The 20,427-nt window shown below is 43.4% G+C and overlaps 1 protein-coding gene across 2 annotated transcripts in view; it reads left to right on the forward strand.

Annotated features, from left to right (window-relative positions):
- LOC141094230 (uncharacterized) overlaps positions 1–20,427 on the forward strand; it is an 81,944-nt gene that overhangs the window by 50,613 nt on the left and 10,904 nt on the right. The window lies entirely within an intron of this gene.

A 20,427-nucleotide genomic window follows, 5' to 3' on the forward strand; every position in this document is an offset into this window, starting at 1 on the left:
TTTTGTAGGATGAATATTTACCTCTAAAATTATCTACTACAGTTTTTTTCTGTTATAATTAGAGTTGAGCGACTTTGGTCGGATCGGGTTTCATGAAACAAAATTTGAGTCGGATGAAACTGGTCCGACTAGGGCAAAAAAATGTCGGCGTTTCGTCCGAAACCCGACCCCAATGCAAGTCGATGGGGAATAAAAGTCGGCATTGAGTGGATGAATGTCATCTGCTCAATTCCGACTTTTATTTCCCATTGACTTGCATTGGGGTCGGGTTTCGGACGAAACTACGACTTTTTTTTGCCCTTGTCGGACCAGTTTCATCCGACTCAAATTTTGTTTCATGAAACCCGATCCGACCAAAGTCGCTCAACTCTAGTTATAATGCATGGCCACTGAACAATGATGTTTTCTTAATATGTTGATTACATACATTGTCTATGCTAGACAGTTTGATGGCATTCCCAAACACAGGAGGAAAAACTATGCAAATAGATTACATAATCAAACAATTGCGATTGGCCTTATTCTCATCTCTGACCTCTGGATGCTAGCTGAAGGCCAGTTGTGAACTGTATAAAGACTTTTTCTTTTGGTCTGTGTGACGGCCCCATCTGGAAGAATACTGGACTGCTTCATTGATCATCACTGAAACTCCAGAGACAACTTGAAGAATCCAGGTTGGAATAATCGGGTCACCTAGCCACATATCTTACTGCTCTTGGTTAGCTTCCTAAGACTGTCATTACTTACTCGCTGTGGGGGCCCACCAAAAGTGGGGAGCCACTGGTGGGGGTATTCGGCATTGGAAGCAACGCTAATCCCAGCAAGTCAGCGGAAGGGTGAGACTCTGTAGTTTGCACCATCATGGGTATTTGCTGGGACTGTTCTGTATGCTATTGTGTGTTGGTGGTTCAATAAATTGATGCCACACTGTTTTACCCTTACCCTGTGTTGTCTAAGTAGTGTTATGCCCAGGGGGAGAGAGCGCGGGCGTTCAGTGGTATGAGCCCTGGTCCATACAGTCTTTCTAAAGACAGCCGGGCCAGCAGACGAGAGCACTCACTGACCCTCATATCTCCTATCTCCACACTTGGTGGCAGCAAGTGGGATACTACTCAGCCCAGCGGAGCTGCAGGGGACTGGTGTTCATAGACACCGTCCAGAGATCCACAATCAGGGAGGGATACAGACAGACCCAGCAGACCATTGATGAGGCATACCCAGTAGGTTTCGGACACCACCATGTCCATCCCTACCAACTCGGCCTTGGGAAGAGGACCAGAGTGGATGTATAGCCGCAACAAGAAACAACTACAGGTGCTGTGCCAGCTTTGATGGATTGAATACCAGACTAAAGATACTCGGTTGGATTTAATCAAGGAATTGGTTCATTGGGATGCCCAGACCATTGTTGAGGATGACAAAAACTCTGCTGAGACAGATCCAGAGGAATTGCTAGAGCAAGGACCCATTGACAGTCTGGAATTAACCCAGTCACCTGCATCCCAAATCCAGGAGTTGTTGGTTGCATTGGGACCTGGAGCCTCAAGTAGGGAAAGCTTGTGTAATGGAATCAGTTTTCGGAGTTCCAGTATACCTACAGCCAGCACTGGACCCCCCCCCCCCCCCACCCCTATATGATACTCCCCCACCAAGGAACTCTGCTCCATTACAGAGATTTGTCAGTGTTTAATGAGTCCAACACCGGGGGGCGTGACCTGTCCGAACATGGAAGTGGGATAGAAAAGCTCCCGGGATAACTAGCCTGCCGGAGGATCCGCTGGGCCCTGAACTTCAGTGGTATTACCCCTTCTATATACGTCCTAGCACTTACTGGTGTGCATAGGAGGAGCGATCATGGCCGGGGGAGCAACAGAAGGAGGGAATGGAAGCATCCAAGATGGTGCAGGCTCTTCTACAGCAGGTACCAGAACAGGGAAGACAGTGTCTGCAGGCACAGCACTGAGGCTGGCTGGATTTCTTAGCACTACAAGTACAGGAGCCTGCACTAGCAATGAGGCACAGACACAAATCATTGAGGTGTCTAATCCTTTCTCTGTTCTCTCAGAGGAATTCAATAACACTGCTAATGAGGTCTCTGCAAATTCCTGTACCCTTCAGCCTGAGACAGAAATCACTGCTTCCCACCATAATACAGCTCAGCATAATGAGCCCACGATAAAAGGTGTTTATAGCTGTAACACAGTATCGAGCTGCTTTAACCTCACTTAGCAGTCAGATGGGAGAGATTAAAGAGGAATTGTGTTTTATGAGGCATGGGCTACAAAAGATTAATGAGTGCACTACAGCAGCAGAGGGTAGAATCCATGATATGGAGGACAAACCTCTACAGATAAGAGACAGCCAGAGACATGACAAACAAATGATCGCCCTATTTAGTGATGAGCGAGTATACTCGTTGCTCGGGTATTCTGAGTGTTTGGGTGTGCTTGGAGATTTAGGCTGTGTGCACACGATGCGGATATCCAGCGGATCCGCAGCGGGTTTTTCCACGCAGAAACGCTGCATATCCGCATCGTGATGTACAGTAGCATTTAAATCAATGAAAAGAAAAAAAATCGCTGTGCAGACGCTGCAGATTTTTCCGTGCGGTTTTCCTGCAGTACAAAATCAGAAGCATGTTACTTCTTTTGTGCGGTTTTCCACCTCCCCAGTCTCCAAATCTGCAGGGGGGAATCCGCAGTGGAAAACCGCAAGAAAACCGCATTAAAAATGGAAGAAATCCCCAGGAAAAACGCAGGTCATTTGACCTGCGGATTTCTTCAATTCTGCGCGGAAAAATCCGCAGGGCTAAAAAGTACGTCTGCATTCAGCCTTAGTGTTTGTCGAGGCAGCTGCATGATTTGTGGCTGCTAGATAGGAATTCCACACATGTATACACATGTATTCAGACTATCTAGCAGCCGCAAATCATGCAGCTGCCTCGACAAACACTAAATCTCCGAGCACACCAAAATACTTGGACATCACCCGAGCATGCTCGGGAAAACCTGAGCAATAAGTACACTCGCTCATCACTAGCCCTATTAGCTAAAACAGATGATTTGGAGAACAGACTCAGGCAAAATAATGAGTGAGTGGTGTATCGGGAAAAAAACTAAGCAATAATCCGAATGAGTACTTTGAGACATGGTTACGTTCTTTGGGACTGAATGCCTGTCTGCCCTCTTTGCTGTGGAAAGGGCTCATAGGGTGACAACCCGGCCATTACCACCAGGGGCCCCTCCACGTCCAGTATTAATAAAGCTGCTGCACTACAAAGACAGAGATGCCATCCTTAAAGTGCACCTGTCACCTCTTTTTGCCGCTATAAGATGCGGCCACCGCCTTCAGGGATTATCTACAGCATTCTATAATGCTGTAGATAAGCCCCCAGTCCAACCTGAAAGATAAGAATAATAAGTTTTATTATACTGCCTCAGGGGGGCAGTCCGATGCGGTCCAGTCTGATGGGTGTTGTAGGTCCGGGACCGGTGCCTCCCATCTTCATGCGATGTTGTCCTTCTGCTTTCTTTGTGTCACGCTCATGTGCAGGTGTAATTCTCTGCCCTGTTGAAGGCAGAGCAAATACCTGCACCGTGAAAGGTCAGAGAGGCCCTGCGCACTGCAGTGCTTTGCTCTCCTCTCAACAGGGCAGAGAAGTATGAAGGCGCAGGAGCGCGATGCCAGGAGCGATGAAGCAGTCAGGAGGATGGCGTCGCAAGAAGAGGCGACAGACCCGGACAACACCCATCTGACCCGACTGCATCAGATCCCCTCCGAGTGAGTATAATAAAACTTATTTTTCTTATCCTTCAGGTCGGACCACTGGCTTATCTACAGCATTATAGAATGCTGTAGATAAGCCCTGAAAGGCAGTGGCCGCATCTTATTATGGCAAAAAGAGGTGACAGGTTCCCTTTTAAGGCTGCCCGTGATAAAGGGGACATTTCTGTTAACAGCTTTTTTCTGGATTACTCCATTGACGTTTCAAAATGTAGGGAGCAGTTTCTTGATGTAAAACGAAAGTTGCGTAGTCTGCAAATCATATACTCCATGATTTACCCTGCGAAACTTAGAGTGGCGGCTCTGGGATAGACATTCTTTTTTGAACATCTGAAAGATGCACTCCGCTGGATTGATCTGATTAACCAGAGGATCCGTCAAAATCAGTATCTTTGACCTTGGATAACACTGCGCAACAAATTTCAGGGACGTTCTTGTTCCCTGAGAAAAATTTTTTGTATCTTATAGATTTTGATATGCTGAACACGAATATGTGCTCCAAAAGTCTGTCACGTATGGTTTTTAAGAAACAACAGTTTATAGTCTACATTATGACGTCAGAGACATTACATACATATGCATCGATGTCAGTAGCAAAAGCAATTGTTCAAAAGTGTTCTGCAGACGACTTTCGTTTATAACCAATATCAGATGCTTCTCGAATGAGATTCCAGCAATAGTCAGCCAGCATTGACGTACTCCACTTTTCCTGGTACCTTTTCTCCATCAGCGCAATGTCTTGGTGAAATCTTTACCGCGTTCATCGCTAATGGCACCAAGATTGGCTGGAAAAAAGTCCAAGTGAGATTGTAGAAAATGCATTTTTAGTTACATATTGCATTTCATCATCGTGTTCTCCACGAGTTGTTCAAAGTTCGGTGCCCTGCTGTTGCCAAGGAAGTTGAAGGTCACATCTTTAAAGGCTCGCCATGCCACTTGTTCAGCACCTTGCAAAAGACCATCAAAGCTACTGTCATTCATTATTTCTCTGATCTGTGGGCCAATAAAAAATACCTTCTTTAATCTTTGCGTCACTTATTCTTGGAAATTTCTGTTGCAAGTGAGAAAAGGCTTCCGATTCTTTGTTCATTGCTTTGACAAAATTCTTCATAAACCCAGGTTTAATATGCAAAGGAGGGAAAAATATCTTTGCTGGATCAACAAGAGGATTATGTTTAACATTCTTCTGTCCAGCATCCAGGTTTTCGCGGAGTGGCCAGTCCTTTCTGAAACAGTGCATTTGTCGTGCACGACTGTCCCACTTACAAATAAAACAACAATACTTGGTATATTTAACCTGCAGTCCAAGAAGAAGGGCAACAACTTTTAGATCACCACATACATTCCAGTTATAATTTCTATAATTAATGTGGGTCAACAGGAACTCCATATTCTCATACGTTTTATTCATGTGTACAGCATGTCCAATAGGTATAGAAAGATAGATATTTCCGTTGTGTAGTAAAACAGCCTTCAGACTTAAAACTGACGAGTGAATGAACAGTCGCCATTGCTTCGGGTTATGTTCTCATCCAAGAGCACCAAACAACCCCAAGATGTCGTTGCAAAAGGTTAAACTGTCAAAATGGTTGAAAAATTGATTAAGGTCTTTATGACGACTGGGAAAAATAGAAACTCTTGTTCCTGGTAGTAAGAGATTCCGTTCTTGTAGCCTTGATCCCAATAATTCTGCCTGCCTCTTTGACAATTTCAAATCTCTGACCAAGTCACTCAGATCAGCTTAGAAGTTTCAAAAACTGACCATCACATCCAAGCATAGTGTGAACAGGTGCTTAAACTAGTCACCAACTCATATACATTCAAGCAAAAAAGGAAGCACACTGTAGCGCCATAACATGCAAATATGAAAAATGAATTGCATTACTGCATTAGAAATATGAAAAATTGAGAAAGTTTAGCGCATAAAATGGCCAAGTTATGTGTACCTGGAAGCCACGTTAAGGCATTTCTCGTTTTCCAGGTCCCTGTCTATGCCAATCCTCACTAAGACTGAAGTCTATATCTGAATGGGAACCTATGAAAAATCTTCTGTTTAGACTGAAGTCTATATCTCTGTAAAGGGGAAGTGGCCCTGCTTTGATTAAAAATGCCTGCGGCTAACAGGTGGAGTGCTCAGTCAGAAAGTAAATGAATACAGGTTTCAAAAACTGACCATCACATCCAAGCATAGTGTGAACAGTTGCTTAACCTAGAGACACCAACTCATATACAGTACATTCAAGCAAAAAAGGAAGCACACTGTAGCGCCATAACATGCAAATATGAAAAATGAACTGCATTACTGCATTAGAAATATGAAAAATTAAGAAAGTTTAGCGCATAAAATGCGCTAAACTTTCTCAATTTTTCATATTTCTAATGCAGTAATGCAATTCATTTTTCATATTTGCATGTTATGGCGCTACAGTGTGCTTCCTTTTTTGCTTGAACTCCGATCAGCTTGACTGAACAGATGTGGATTAGATGTAGAAGGCTCAAAGTCTGGGTCTGCAGCAGTTTAATGTTCCACTGACATTGTTAGTTCATCTTCGTCGTCCTCTATTGTCCATACTTTGGGCGGCTTTGGAATACGAAGACTTTCATCATGTTGCACTGGTCTTATGGCAAAAGGAAGATTTATGATATTTTATTGATTTCTTGTTCTTTGCTAAATATCCTGTTACATTAGTAAGGCAGAAGTAGCAATCTGTTACATTATCTCTCTGCTCTCTCCATATCATTGGGACAGCGAACGGCATTGAAGGTCGTGATCCATTCAGCCATGCTCTAAGTATGTCAGTATTGTCTTTTGATTCCTCCCCTGCCCAGGAGATGTGGTATGCTCCGTACACGGTCAGCCGAATGATTCACTGCACCTGCGCGGAATTCGCATAATAAGTGCTTGCATATGTGTAGATCAGCGATTTTGTTATTTCAGTGGAAAATTCAGAATATACTGTTTCAGAAAAAGTTCATATGAGTTTTTAGAATTATAACAGAATATTAATGTTTCGTATCATTTCTCAAAAACCTTACGTGATAGGAAAATTCTGAAGTCATTTCTGAAATCAGCATGAAAAATTGTCCGAGGGACAAAACCTTGGTAACACAGTGTAATTAAAGATTGACTGTTGGAGTCATATCCTTTATTGCCTAGCCCACAGCCCAGTGGACACAACTATCCTAAGCTACATCCGAATATTGAAGGCCCCCAGGAAGTGTTTTAACCTTTTTTTATTTTAGGTCGATTGTTCCCTTGCCTTGCATAGGGCTATAGGATGAGCTGGTGCCTTTCTTCAATCCATGCTGAATGGATGGATTAATGTTTACTTGTTTAAATGTGTTTGCGGGGTTTTTATTTCTATAACTTGTCTGTTTCTGCAGATACTAGCGGTCAAGGCGAATAAGTGGAAATACCGTAAAAAGAGTTATAAAAGGGAAGTTTGGAGAAATACTATCAGAACTATAATTAGTGGACATATGGTGTCTCAAATATCCTAACACTAGACAATTTTCTTGCTGTTCTAAGACACACAAAACATTATCGCGTATTGATATGGTATTGGGCACAGAACATATTTCCCCCTTTGTTTTTCACCCAGGCCGCTGGATTCTTTGACCATGTGGCCATGAATCCTTTCTGGCTTCATATTATAGATATTCCTCTGATCACATTTACCTTAGAACATTATTTTAAGGAAAACGACAAACTAGTGTCGCAAAACACATTATGGGATGCCATGAACGTGTGCTTACAAGGAGTTTTAACCCCTTAACCGCAGATACGCCTTTTAACGGCGGTAGTTAAGGGTACTTAAACCACAGCGCCATTAATTAACGGCGCTATGGAGAAAGTGTATAGCGCCCCCCCCCAGAGTCAGATTCTCTCCGGGGGTAGCCGAGACCCCAGAGAACATGATTCGGTTCAGCTTTTACCGATCCCGCTGTTGCGATCGCCGTTATTGACCGTATAACAGCGACCGCAAAAAAATAAGCCTCAATTTTCCTTTCACTTTCTCTCTCCTCTGATGTGATCGCACATCACAGGAGAGAGAAATAGGGTCCCCTATCCCCCCTTCCTGGTACCTCCCGGTGATCCTCAGGCCCTCCTGCCTCCTCTGGTGGGTGCTGCCATCTTGGTCCGGGAAGAAAATGGCGGGCACATACGCAGTGTGCCTGCCGAATCGACCGGCAGATTACATTCATTCAATATACATTTTGATCGGGGGCGTGGCTATGTAGCGGCGGAGAGAGGACGCACTTAGAAAGAGCTCCTGGCATCCTGAAGATATCCGACCAGCGGACCCTTACCACCGCGACATATTTGCCCGTCTTCGGACCCCTCTGGGCTCTGGGACACACCTGGACCCCCGCGGGAGAATGCTGCTGAACTACCGTGTGCTGGCAGCTGTGAAGACCGGGGCGGCCGGCGGTGGCGGCCATCTTTGGAAGCGCACGCTCTGCCTGTGAGAGACGCGACGTCGGTCCCCATCGCTGCAGCGCTGACGGATGGTGAGCACATACCCTGAAGATTTGTGGGGGACAAGCAGTGAGTGCTCTAAAAGATTGGGCCCCGCGTTCCTCCTCTTTGAGTCACGTGGCCTGCCAGCGCTATTACTTTAAGGGCTTTGGAACCCTTCCTGACTGCTGTCCCTGTGGGGTGCTCCGGGTCTCCCCCGGATCATAAAGGCCCTTATTTTCTGCTCGGAGCCGGACATTGCCTCCCTGCATGACCCTTCAGATCTGTGCTGCTCTTGGGGCTCTGCTGCCACTATATGATAGCTACGTTTATAACTTTGAATCAGAAGACTCCAAAGTGTACCGTTCTTAATATCCGGCTGTGCCATATTGCTATTGAAATGAGTCGTTCTAAGGGGTTGGGAGCAGCTGAAAAACAGTATGCTAGAATAGAGGAATTAACCCTTATACAGGCGTCCGAACAACTGATGCAGGCCATCTCCTTAACAGGACATCTCTGACTGGGAGGATAGAGGACGTGTGCACCGAGGTGGGGCGTCTCCGACAAGATATGCAAGCCATGAGGGGCCGCATTACGGAGGTGGAGACAAGGGTATCCCAGGTAGAAGACACCATCACACCTATGGAAGCCAAACTAACAAAAGTGGCAGGCTCTATGAACGCGTGGATGCAAAAAGCAGATGACCTGGAGAACAGAATGCGTCAGAATAATATCCGAGTTATTGGACTGCCGGAACGCTCGGAAGGTCAACATCCGGAGCAATTCCTAGAAGATTGGCTCAAAACTACTCTGGGAGTCAAATTCTCACAAACATTTATGGTGGAAAGGGCTCACAGGGTCCCTACTAGGCCTCTTCCTCCTGGAGCCCCACCTAGACCTTTTCTGGCGCGTCTCCTCAACTGCAGAGACAGGGATGTGGCTCTGCGTCTGGCACGGCAAAAAAGTCGTATCAAGTTCATCAATGCCACGATCTTGATTTTCCCAGACTTCTCTATTGAACTTCAGAAACAACGGGCACAGTTCACAGAAGTCAAGAGGCTTCTCCGGGAGAGGAATGTGATGTACTCGATCTGTTTGGCCTGGCTTCGGGTGGTGCACGAGGGTTCTACCTTGTTTTTTACGGATCCAGCGTAGGCGACTGAGTGGCTATGGTCCCACAAAGGGTCTGCTGCAAAGGAATCCTAATGTATCTATTGCAAGTTAGTACTTTTCTATTAATGGTCTGATTGGAGCTTTGTTCGCAAGCGTCCAAATTACCAACAATACCGGACACTGAGCTCAGTGATGGTATCCCCTTGTTTGCTTCATGATGGGAGTACAGAACTCTGCTCCCATATTGTTTGTTGTTTATTTACTTTGTTTTTTCTCTATAGTGGTTCTATGTATTTTTTAGGTAAAAATCGCAGCCGACAGCAATTTCAGTCTTTAGGTGATGTCTCTAAATTTTACCTGGGTAATGCTATGCGCCATATTCAGTGGAGTAATACATGGGGTCTGAGTTGATATGTATGACATGGAATGTGAGGGGTATAAAAACCCTTCGGAAAAAGATCAAAGTTTTCTCGCAAATCAGACATTATCACTCTCATATTGTGGCCTTGGTGGAGACGCACCTGACCAGGGATACAGCTGATACAGCTCGGTGCGTGCAGAAGCCTTGGGTACAATGGTCTGTCCATGCATTCCACACTAGCTATTCGAGAGGGGTTTCACTGTTGATACATAGAGATGTTAGATGGGAAGCCAGGGAGACTCGGAGGGACCCTGAGGGTTTTTGTGCATGCATTGATAAATACCAGTAAATATGTAATCCTATATGTTTATAACCTCCCTCCGGCTCATATGTCCATTCTTCGGAAGGCAATGAGTTTTGCCCTAAATTATCCAGACGCAGATGTTATTTGTATGGGAGACTTCAATATGGTCATGAACAACTGCATTGATAAATTGCGATTGGATGATGGAATGACTGGGGGGTCCTCTTCGCCGACTACAACCCCGCTGTCACTATGGGGGATTGCGGATGGTTGGATTTGTGGCGGGTGCGTCACCCTGAGTTAAGAGAATATACCTGTCACTCATCCACTAAACGCTCTCTATTGCGCATAGAATATATATTTGGTTTCAGCGGTCTGGCGATGTGGGTGGATGATATAGAGCATGGCAGTAGGGGGATCTCAGACCATAGCCCGGTCATTCTTAAACTTAAATATGGACAATTAAACAATAGGATAGCTTGGAAGGTGAATCCTTTCTGGTTAAAGTTGATGGGGTCTCCCTATAGAACGATCGATCAGTTGCATTGTTTCATCGCTTCCCACCCGTAACCTCAAGATATTTATTTCGGGATGCCCTTAAGGCATATCTGAGGGGCTGTTTGTCCTCCACGATCTCTTATATCAAGCGGGTATCCTCAAGGGAGGATGATGAAATGGAGTGGCGATTGAAAGATTCAGAGGCTACATATATATATCAAACCAAACTAACGGCAACAGGATTGAGTGGCTGGCTGCCCAGAGGTTATACGCTCAGCAAATAGACACTAAGTCTAAGCGTAAACTATTCTTTACCCGTCAATCTTATTTCGAACTGGGAAACCAGGCAAGCAAATTCTTGGCCTATTTAGTACGCCAACACAACACCTCTAACACAATATTAGAGATTCGTAGGGCGGATGGTCTATTGGTGTCTTCCACCGAGGAGATACTTGGTTGTTTTTACGACTATTACAGGTCATTATATGAATCTAAAAGTGACTTTGATAACTTGGGGTGTTTAGACTTTATCAGATATGTCATTCCCCACATTAGATCCTGAACAGCGAGCCCTTATGGACGCTGTGTTCACCGCAGAACTTCCATTAACATCAGAAGAGTCCAGTTAATAGTCCAATATAGTTCCCTAATGCCAGACAACAAATGGGCACTGGCATCATTAGATGCTGCCAAGGCTTTTGACTCTCTTGAATGGCCTTTCCTCTCCGCATGCTTGCAAAGATATGGCTTTGGAGATAAATTTATAAAATGGATCAAAATATTATATATGAAACCCAAAGCCCGTATTATAGTAAATAATTCTGTATCTGAGTCTTTTTCATTACATAGGGGGACTCGTCAAGCCTGCTCCCCTTTCCCCGGTCCTCTTCGCTCTTGCGATTGAGGTTGCTGGCAATACGTTAAGGTCTTCACCTGGCATTAAGGGTATAGATATAGCAGGTCGGGTGGATACCATAGGCCTATATGCTGACGATGTGGTGATATTCATGAATGAAGCGGAAGAAACTTTGCCGCAGGTGATAGCCATTATAGATAGATTCTGTAAATATTCAGGCTTATATATAAATGGGGAGAAGTCTGCCCTGTTACCCTTCTCCCATGCCCCGATGCCCCAGCTGGAGGCTCTCTCCTCGCTGTCTATTGTATCTAGTTTTAAATATTTGGGTATCTACATATCTCACAATAGTGCGCTTGACTTACAACTTAATGTCCACCCACTGCTGGAACTAGTTAAAGTTAAATTTGTATCCTGGAGCAAGCTTCCGTTGTCTATAGCCGGACGCATTAACCTGATTAAAATGATATTACTCCCCAAGCTTAGCTACTCCCTTCAACACAGTGCTGTAATGGTACCCAAATCTTTCTTTGTGAATCTCAATTCCCAGATCACATCCTTTATACGGGGGAAAACTAGGCCCAAACTTAAATTGTCCACTTTACAAAGACCTAAAAAGGGAGGTGGGGCGGCGTTACCAGAGTTTTTCCTGTACTAATTGACTGGGCAGGCTAAAGCCTTAGGTAAATGGATGCCAGATAATTACCTCCCCAATTCTGAAAGTCACCTGCTTCATTGTAGAAGGATCAACTTTATTCTCATTTGCACAAGGAAAGACTAGAAGCAATGGGATGAAACTGAATGGGAGGAGACACAGATTAGATATTAGAAAAAACTTTTTGACAGAGTGATCAATGAGTGGAACAAGCTGCCACGAGAAGTGGTGAGTTCTCCTTCAATGGAAGTCTTCAAACAGAGACTGGACAGACATCTGACTGGGATGATTTAGCGAATCCTGCTTTGAGCAGGGGGTTGTACCAGATGGCCCAGGAGGTCCCTTCCAACTCTACGATTCTATGATTCTATGCTGCACACACTGACTGCCCATTGGGTTTCCTGGAGTTAGAGAGGACTGGTGCCCCTGCTCCGACTGGCACGATTAACATGGAGGCAAATCAAGAAAGTGATTGGGTTTAAAGATTTTATAGCTGAGATGACCCTGTGGAATAATGATTATTTTCCGGAATTGCTAAATCACCCATCCACTGATTTTTGGATTCAGTATAACGTCTCCTCGATGGGGGACTTGTATGACCAGGGGACCTTAATGTCTTTTGAACAATTACAGGTTACACATGATATCCCGAGATCTCAATTTTTCCGCTATTTACAGCTGAGATCGGCTCTTCAATCACACATGAGGTGTAGGGGTGTGTGCCGTACTATTTCATCTCTACCTCTGATAGGAATCCTTAATTCGCAGGGTCCCCAGGGTCTCATCTCCTCTTTATATACATATATGCTGTCAGTAGGGGCAGAATCTGCCATAAGCTTTAGGAAGTAGGAACGACTCATCCATAATACGCAAGGAGAGGAGTGGGAGGAGATCCTGGAATCTCCGATCGGAGTATCACCATCTATTAACAACAGAATGATACAATTATATATAATAAATCAATCATACTTGACTCCGACCCAACTTTTTAGGATGGGTCGACTTCAATCATCAGAATGTTTATGATGTCACTCACCAGATGCAGATTTTATTCATATGATATGGCAGTGTCCCACTATCCTACATTACTGGAAAGAGGTGACGTCACTACTGACATCCCTAGTACAAGCCCGTGTCCCTCTAGAGCCATTGGTCTGCTTATTTGGGGTATGGGAGGAGTAGATTTGGGATCGCTATACCGGGGTCTTCCTGCGCCAGACACTTTATGGCATGGAAGGTACTGGCACTACGGTGGATGGGAAGCTCATGTCCCTCACTTAGAGTTTGGATTGATTTGGTAAATTTGATTGTTCCATATGAGCGCACGTTATACCAATCTAGGGGATGCCCGGGTAAATTTGAAAAGATTTGGGAGAGGTGGAATTCCTCTCTCATCTTACTTTGCAATGTTGAGACATCACATGCGAGATAATGATATAGGAAACCAGGCTGCGAAAATAGTAGATACTAGTTGATGTAGTGGTAGGCGTAGTTTTGGAATTTCCAGTTAGACTATATTATCCAAGTGATATGACAATGCTTGTGAAATTTGATTGATATACATGCTTTACAGTGTATAACCAATTATCCTTTGCGTATGCTTGGAAGGGTATGTACATATTACCTTGTTTATCAGTAAAAGTGTGCAATTTCTTTGCTTTATATTTCACAATGGATGGAAACAAGTGTGCTCTGTATAATGCTTGTTATCATAAGCCAATATGTATATTGTACATTTTTTATGTCCTGAGGTTCAATAAACGAATTTAAAAAAATATATACATTTTGATCACTTGTGGGGGTTTCTACTGTTTAGGTACATCAGAGGCTCTGCAAACGCAACATGACGCCTGCAGAACATTCCATCAAAGTCTGCATTCCAAAATGGTGCTTCTTCCCAGCTCTCCCATGCGCCCAAACAGTAGTCCCCCCCCCCCCCACATATGGGTTATCGTTGTACTCAGGACAAATTGCACACCAACTTTTATGGTCCAATTTCTCCTGTTAGCCTTGTGAAAATAAAAAATAGCGGGCTAAAAAATAATTTTTGAGGGAAAAAAATGATTTTTTATTTTCACTGCTTTGCGTTATATACTTTTGTGAAGCACTTGGGGGGATTCAAAGTGCTCACCACACATCTAGATAAGTTCCTTAAGGGGTCTAGTTTCCAAAATGGGGTCACTTGTGGTTTTTTTTTCACTGTTTAGGCACATCAGGGGCTTTGCAAACGCAACATGTTGTCTGATCTCAAATCCAGCCAATTCTGCATTGAAAGTCAAACGGCGCTCCTTCCCTTCCGGGCCCTGCCGTGCACCCAAAAAGTGGTTTACCCCCACATATGGGGTATCGGCGTATTCAGGAGAAATTGCACAACAAATTTTATGGTTCATTTTCTCTTTTAACACTTGTGAAAATAAAAAAAAATTGGTTCTGAAGTAAATTTTTTGCAAAAAAAAGTTAAATCTTAATTTTTTCCTTCCACATTACTTCAGTTCCTGTGAAGCACGTAAAGGGTTAATAAACTTCTTGAATGTGGTTTTCAGCACCTTGAGGGGTCCAGTTTTTAGGTTGGTGTCACTTTTGGGTATTTTCTGTCATGTACACCCTCAAAATGACTTTAAATATGATGTGGTCCCTAAAAAAAATGGTTTTGTAAATTTTGTTGTAAAAATGATAAATCACTGGTCAACTTTTAACCCTTATAACTTCCTAACAAAAAAATGTTGGTTCCAAAATTCTGCTGATGTAAAGTAAACATGTGGAAAATGTTACTTAAGTTTTTTGTGTGACATATCTCTGTGATTTAAGGGCATAAAAATTCAAAGTTGGAAAATTGCAAAATTTTTGCCAAATTTCCTTTTTTTTTCACAAATAAACGCAAGTTATATCAATGAAATTTTACCACTAACATGAAGTACAATATGTAACGAGAAAACAATGTCAGAATCACCGGGATCCATGGAAGCGTTCCAGAGTTATGAGCTCATAAAGGGACAGTGGTCAGAATTGTAAAAATAGGCCCGGTCATGAACATGTAAGGTCAGTCAGGAGTTTAGAAAATTAATATGGGACAAACAGACTCCGAGAATTCAACTGGAAACATTGTAAAGAAACAAAACAATGGGAGGGCTTGTGGTTCCTAACCCGTGGGTATATTATGTGGCATCTCAGCTTCAACATATTCGGGGATGGAATGACCCTGGGGGAGGAGGAGCTCCGCGTACGTTGCTACAGCACCATTTCCGATCGGATAAACTGAGGTATTGGAGGCGCAAAAGTTTGGGACACTTGGAGGCAAAATACCGACTATGCTGTTATGTCATAAACTTTGGGGAATGATGAAAATTTGACAATTTACCTCGTTATGGAACACTCCATGGGCTTCCAAATTTATATCAGCTGGTGGGATTTGTCTCCTGGAGCACCATGGGTTTAAACAGACTTAATCAAGTGCTGATAGGTGATGTGATTAAGGAATTCTCACAGCGGAAAAACAAATATGGGTTACCTCCCTCTGAATTCTACAAATACTTACAATTTAGGCACGCATATCGAGGGGAAGGCATTGTTGTGGAAGGAGGGGCACCCCAAAACTCAATAATACAGAGAATAGCTAATCTACATCGTTCTCGTGGACTGATCTCATTGCTTTATAACATTCTCTTAGATATTATATTGACAAATCAGCCGATACGATCAAAAGAGAAATGGGAGAGTGTAATGGGACCCATAGAGGAAAATCACTGGTCAGATATACTGGAGAGCGTTCCACAGCTGTCTGTAAGCGACTCCCATAGACTGCCCCATATATATGTGATAATAAATAATAATACACCAGGGATACAGGACACCTCAATTCTTATTTAATATAGGATTTTGTTAAAGTCCCCACTGTCCTAGATGCAAAACTAATATAGCAGAAATGCTTCATATGAGGTGGAACTGTCCTAACTTGGTGTCCATTTGAAGAGTGTTGTAGCAATGAATAACAGGGTTTATTCAATTGATGTAGAGCTTTCTCCATTAGTATATACTGTATATTGGGATACGTTGAGGATCTGTCTATTGAGGAGTATGGCAAAATTGCAGCCGCACGTATGTTATATATATATATGGCAAGAAAATTGATAGCCCAAAAATGGATAGCAGATCAGAAGCCTATGATATCAGCATTTATTGATAAAGGTAACTGGATGGTAAATTTGAAAAAAGGCATATACCTAAAAAGAGATGCTATCTCTAAATCTGACAAGATATGGGTTCTATGGATTGGTTCTGGATTGACATCTAGGGACCTGAGGAGATTTCGCCTTAAACTTCTTTGAAAATGAATTAAAATGTTATTAGTCCTTCCACAAGTTATATGTATTTTTTTTTACTGTTGTTGCTATGTTCAAATATTTGTTCATCTAATTATTATGCTGGTTTTGCAGAGTCAAGATATATAATTAGCTCTTGTGGAATGCTTCTTAAGGTTGGTGGGGTGGAGAACTGTGTTTCTCCAATGTTTGTCTAGTTGTTGTTTCTCTTTTTTTTTTTTTTTTTTTTCCCTTTGTGTAAATCTTTATAAAAAATCAATAACATTTGATTTTTAAAAAAAAAAAAAAAAAAGTCCAACACTAAAGTCGATGAACATCTGCAAGATTTTGAGACTCTAATGATGATGCACCAGGTGCCCACAGCTGATTGGGCTAAATACCTGTAGACTAGTTTGACTGGTTGGGTACGGGATGCTGCCCGGTCACTTTGACCTCAATACTGCCTGGACTATGGAACTATTAAGGACACTCTGCTGTCACTTTTTACCATCACACCCGAGCGATATCGCACCTCAGTTCCAGACATTGCCAAGGGGTCGCCTATGTCGAATTTGGCAGTCAATTCCAGCGACACCGCAACCGCTGGCTTGATGGTAGGGCTGCCCACTCCGCTGCTGCCCTTCGGGATGTGATCGGTGCTTGAGCAACTTATGGAAAAAAATGGCCCTAGAAATTCAAGAGTGGGTAGTTGTCATGCCGGCTTTTGGACTCTGTTCACACTGGGGAGTCTGATGTGCAGTCTTAAACTTTCCTGTTGCTCAGCCTGAGTATGGGCATCGGCAGTGGTTTGTTCTCTGATGTTCAGCTTTGCAGGAGTTAATTTTTTGATTAGTATCAATTGAAGGCTGAGGCTGCTGGGAACGCATTCTCCTTTAAAGTGTGGCTCAGAACATTCCTGGATGCCGACTATAGCATTTGCATGCCTCTTGCTTTACCGGTCCTGTGTTGGAGTAGCTGTTGATATTCAAATCTGAATTTGGAGTCTGGTTTAAGTATACTTTGTTTGTTCGTTTCCCTATTTGTATTGTGTTCCCCCCACACATTTTGTGTCGTTCTGATAGTTTGCTTTGTGGTGCAGTTTACTTGATCCCTGTCAGTCTTTATCAGTGTTTTATATTACGGTTCACCTCCAAAGGTGGGGGTTGGGGTTCAGCTCAGGGCTGGACAGGAGATGGGGACAGGTCAGTGACTCAGGCCTTCCCTACCATCAACGGTACCCCTGAGTTACGGAAAGACAGAGTTCCCCTTCCATGAGTGCAGTTCAGGGGCCCAGGTTCCTTATCTCCTGTTCCCATTGCTCCCCATGATGGTAAAAGACTGATTGGCTGAAGAGTTTACAGCCAATCAACCCTGTTGGAGACTCAATATGCTCACCGATACAGTAAGACCCTTCAACCAAAGATTTGATCGACTACCAGTCACTCAAGCAGGATTTTCTCGCTACCCAGCAGAAAAGCCACCAGTACAAAGTGTCACCAACAGTACCCATGATTTGCCTAACCCAGTCGTCCCCAATTCATGGGACCACGAACCACATGTGGCTACCAAGCATGTTCAGATATTTACTAGCTGAGTAGACATAGCATGTTTGTACATCAAGCTTATGTGAATTTCGTTGTAAGAGCCCACTTTCTTTATTGCTTGAGGGAAAGCTTCTAGACTAGGCATATTACATCCAGGTAGTGGAATTCTTGGCCATATAGTACTTTATATGGCATAGTCTACGGGATGACTAACTGGCGAAGAATACCTCTTATTGAGGGTCAGTTTTGTATGGGCATTTTTTGAGACAATGTTTTCACCAAGTGTAGTGAGGTATACTATAGTTCACACTGCTTCAATTTAGGAGCAAGTGCTCGTTTCCTCAAAGACCTATAAACTCTACTGGCTATTCAGCTGTTTTTTTGGGTTTGTGGTTGGGTGGTGATAGGTTGGTTTTGTTTTTTGTAATATACTATTATGTCGACTTTGTAGCCCTTTATTGCAATAGGACTACTTTAATATATTTTTGTCAAATAAAAATATTGTTTATATTGGTATTCAAGAGGGCTTATATTTGATATTCCACTCTTTTCCTGAGATGATCTGTATCGTTTTTTTAAAACCTACCTTGTTCTAGGTGCTGTCAGTTATATTTGTCTACATATATTTACTCTATTGTATCAAAAAAAAATTTAAAAAAAAAAAAAAAGGTCTTGGGTTTTCTTTATGTTGGTTCAACTGAGTATACCCATATATTAGTAAATGCTTTAGGTGTTCTAATTGATTTAGTGGGCCCTTTAGCTATCTCCAGCTGCAGTGTAAAAGGGTTCATCCTCACCCTGTTCGACTTTGCCACCTGCAATCCGGAGGCCGTTGCCCTGTCATCCATAGATGCGGAGCATGTGGCTCGAGCTCTACTGGACATTTTTAGTCGAGTAGGGTTTCCACAGGAGGTATTAACCGACTAGGTGACCCAGTTCCAAAGCGAGCTGATTCAGACCCTCTGTGAGAAACCTGGTGTCCACGCCATGCGTACCACACCGAAACTAACAGGTTGTGTGAGCGTTTCAACGGAACACTCAAGCAGCTTCATTAGTCAATATGTGGAGTCTGATGAGGGGGGACTGGGAGAAAAACCTACAGCAGCTCCTGTTAGCCTTCTGGGAGGTGCCGCAGGATTCTACCGGCTTCTCTCCTTTTGAATTGCTGTACAGCTACAAAGTACGAGGGTCATTGGAGCTAGTAAGAGAGTTGGGAGGGCATTTTTCCCACAGAAGAGGTTCCTATTCTAGAGTATGTCCAAAAGTTTAAGGGAAAGATGAGGTACCTCACGGTCTTAGCCCATGGGAATTTTGAAGTAGCTCAGTAAAGGCAATAACAGTGTTACAACCATGCTGCCAGATTCCGAGAATTTCCTGTGGACAATAGGTTCTAGTACTAGTTACCAGTACGCAAAAACAAACTGCAAGCCATGTAGGCAGGTCCGTTTACCATCACTAGGAAATGCGGGGAGACTAATTACACTGTGGCTTTAGGTCTGTTAATGCACACCTGCTCCATCAATCATGTTAACAGGCTAAAAGCTTATGAAGAAAGGAAAGTTACCAACCTAGCAGTTTGTTGTCCCCCTTTAGATGACCTAGATCTGGACCAGATCCCAGACTTATTGATGGATTCCAAAAGAGAAATGGGGTTAATGGATGTCCCTTTGGGCGAGCGTCTTTCTTCATCACAGAAACAGCAATTAAAACTGAAACACAGAAAAACACAGTAAAACAAGTGTATAAAAATACTCTGTTGTACAGTAGTAACAATAATCAGCACGTGCTAGTAAAAAGATGATAAAAAATAGGGTATTTGTTGATATATTTTTTGGAAAAAAAAATGTATACTAAGCCGCTCCACCAAACGTCAAGGTAACCCATATCAGAGCAGTCCCTAACTGATGTATTTAAAAACCTGATCATGTGTATAGTACCTATATGAGCAGTATTCAGACAGGTAATGTCCGATGTGGACACGCTACAGAGGACGACCTATATTTGCTGGCCCATGAGAGCGCTGGAAAACCTCCCTAATCTTGCAAAAACAATAAGCAAATTAAATACAAACACATGGGCCATGCACACAGTGAACAAGTCTGTAGGACTGATTGGAACACATGGCTCCCTGTTCACAAGTCGGCCTGGTCGAACCCCCTTGGTCCAGCATTATATCAAAACAGGGGTAGCTACTCCACTAAGACAACGTGCCTACCAGGTGACACCTCTAGTGTTGGCAATGATGAAGGCCGTCGTGGATGACTTGTTGAATATGGGGGTCATAATTCCTTTCCATAGCCCATGGGCAGCTAGTGTAGTGTTAGTGCCCAAGAAAGACAAGAGTACTCGCTTCTTTGTGATCTATAGGCGACTCAATGAGGTCACTTACAGACGCGTACCCCATGCCTCAGGTGGATGAACTACTAGACAGATTAGTCAGATCTCGGTTGATATCTACCATCGCTTTGAGCAAGGAATACTGGCAGATCTCACTCACAAGAGGTTCAAGAGAAGTCTGCATTCATCACCCCCTTTGGCCTGTATGGATTTACCAGC

Source organism: Dendrobates tinctorius, unplaced genomic scaffold, assembly GCF_039654945.1.
Source record: "Dendrobates tinctorius isolate UK_male_01 unplaced genomic scaffold, ASM3965494v1 ptg000063l, whole genome shotgun sequence".
Lineage (NCBI taxonomy): Eukaryota > Metazoa > Chordata > Amphibia > Anura > Dendrobatidae > Dendrobates > Dendrobates tinctorius.